General features: G+C 29.3%; 1 long non-coding RNA gene across 1 annotated transcript; it reads right to left on the minus strand.

The window, feature by feature from the left end:
• Positions 1–672: 672 nt before the first annotated feature.
• On the minus strand, positions 673–2,353 carry LOC138347204 (uncharacterized). The gene is made up of 2 exons (XR_011219935.1): positions 2,063–2,353; positions 673–1,959 (listed from the first exon to the last, which is right to left on the minus strand). It is a non-coding gene; the product is annotated as an uncharacterized lncRNA (long non-coding RNA).
• Positions 2,354–2,769: the final 416 nt, after the last annotated feature.

Consider the following 2,769-nt stretch of genomic DNA (forward strand, 5'->3'; position numbering starts at 1 on the left):
TGGTCCGATGATTTTAAAATTCATACATTTAGAGTCAAATACAAAAAAAAAATTACCTTTCCCACATTGTCACTCAAACAATTTTCAATTTTACAATAGTCCCACATTGGTAGTTTACCATTTTTGAGGATTTTTGGGTTTCTATATAAACCCACTTCATTCAATATTTTAGAGAAGGATTTGGAGGGGAAAAAAAGAATACTCATAAAATTTTGAGAATTCTTGGTTCCCATAGTTCAAAAATTTTAAAGTGTTTTTGTGGCTTTTCGAGTTAAAGAGGTGGAGTCGTCTCCTTCAAACTCGTAGTACCGGTTCGCCGCCCAGAACCAGGTAATTTTTTTTTTTTTAGCTTTGTTTTCTTTAATTCCCAGCTTTTTTATGTTTTCTGTTTATTATATGTAGCTTGTTTTGTTTTTTAGTTTAATGTAGTTCTAAAAGTCGATTAATATTTGTGTTTATTGTAGTTTTAATATTAGCATTATTTTACGGTTTGATGTTTATTTATTTATTATTATTATTTTAAAATTGTTAGTCAACTATTTGTTATCTTAACTTTTCAGAGTTTTGTTATTATTCTATTTTAATGTTATTTTTAATTTATATATATTACGTTATTGTTATTTCCATTTCTAATTATGTTGTTTTAGTTTTATTGTTGTTTTTCATATTCTCTTGGGATAAGTTTGTTATGTTTGTTGATGTTCACGTTATATTAAATATATTTGTTAAGGGGCCGATGAAAAATCTATCCGTCGGGTTTAGAGGCCTCCCCATTTTAAAAAGACGGAATTTTAATTCAAGTTTATATATTTTATATGTTGAAGTTGGCCAATGTAAAAACTCTCTGTCGGTTTTGGAGGCCTTTCCATTTTAAAAGACGGAATTTTAATTTAATTTTACTTGTTAAATTGGCCGATGAAGAAACGATTCCAAGGTTTCCCATGTTAATAAGACGGGTTTTTATTTTTAGTTATTATTTGGTTTATTCAATTTTAATCATATTTATTCTTTACTAACACTTTTACTAAGTGTGTTTACAGGTACCCGAAGGTGCTTCTCCTTGTATTTCATTATATTGTAAATATTGACGTTAGGCAAACCTTAGGCCGATGATTATTATTTTATTTTATTTTATTGTGTATATTAAATGTTTATTATACTTGTACATTATTTTATATTCTTCCTCAATTTGAAAAAAAATGAATTCAGTCGGGAACCACATTTGTGGATTCCGAAGGATGCCTAACCCCTTCCCTTCAGAATAACTTGAACCCCTTACCTAGAATCAATTTGATTTCGTAGATAAATAATTGGTTTCCTAGTTTTCCTAAAATTAGGTGGCGACTCTTTTTTAAAACTCGTTTATTTTTAAAACTTTGTTAAAATTGAACAATTAATTATTTTCGAGTTGCCGCGACGTTTCGACCTATTCCGAAAGAGTAGGGATGTAAACAAGTACTATCTTTTCATACACCACCAACCTACTTTTGTTAGACACAATATCTTTAACATATTTGGATATTTCGTAATACCTTGCAAAACATTAATCAAAGGTAAGTTAATATGAACATATTTAAGGAGTTTGATAAACTTACCAAAACATTCCTCCTCGTTCTGCTTTTTGATTTTTTGTTGAAATGGAGGAGGTGGTTTTTCATTTGGTTCATCATACACCCTTTTCTCACTCGGTCCGGCTTCATCTATATTCTTCCCTTTTTCTTCAGCAACTTTCGTTTTTGGGGTCAACTCCTCTTGTGGATGACCACTACAGGTACTCACAACGTTTACCTATTTGGGGTTTGGATTGTCTTTAAAGGCGAACTTCAAAAACATGTGATCCTTTCTATGAGTTTCACCTACAGCTCTTAGAAACTTCTGTGACTCATAGGCTGACTCATGGAACACAAAAACCCAGCTTCTAACATTGTACTCTAATTGAAGCTACCAAGACCTATTTTCCTACAAAATAAAGATGAAATACCATCAAATCTACTGAAGAATGCTCAAAATACACCTGAAACTTCACGTTTAAAACATTAAAAATATAGTAAATCTGCGATACATTTAGCACACAAGGTTCTTAGATCTTATTTTGAGCACACAAAGCTCCTTTATTTATAGTTGAGCACACCATCCAAGTGATAACTGATATCCTTCATTGTTGTAGATGCTTGTACATGTAAGAGAGATTGAAGTAGTGAGGGGAACAAAAATTCACAGACAAAATAAAAGAAACCAATTTAGAAAGATACAGAGGAGAACAAAAAAATCAATTTTAAATGGATAATTTATCATAATATCTAAAATTATGTAATATGATATCAACATCTCTATGATTTCTCCTAACTGTTGAATTGTCTAAACAATGTAAACTAGGTGTGCAAATTGACTAAAACTAAAATATATTTATTTTGAATTTATAATTTATATGGGTTGTCAATGTAGATAATTATTCAATTTTCTTTTCTATTATATTATATTCCATAGTATTTGTATAGAGATGGAAATGACAATTTCTTGATAAAATAATTGCATTTAACTGTAGCTTCCTAAATAGCTTAGCTCTTTTAGTTACGTATTCCTACTAATTTATTGAGCTGGATCAATGTTCATTAAGATAAAAAGAGATATATGCCAAACTTTTCTTTTATGTTATTTTTTGAATGTTATTATCGGATTCATTCTTATTCATCGATATTTATATCTATATCTATATTTATATTACCTTAAAAGAATGAACTCCTAATTTAAATGTTAAATTACTATGAT

Source organism: Solanum lycopersicum, chromosome 3 (assembly GCF_036512215.1).
Source record: "Solanum lycopersicum chromosome 3, SLM_r2.1".
Lineage (NCBI taxonomy): Eukaryota > Viridiplantae > Streptophyta > Magnoliopsida > Solanales > Solanaceae > Solanum > Solanum lycopersicum.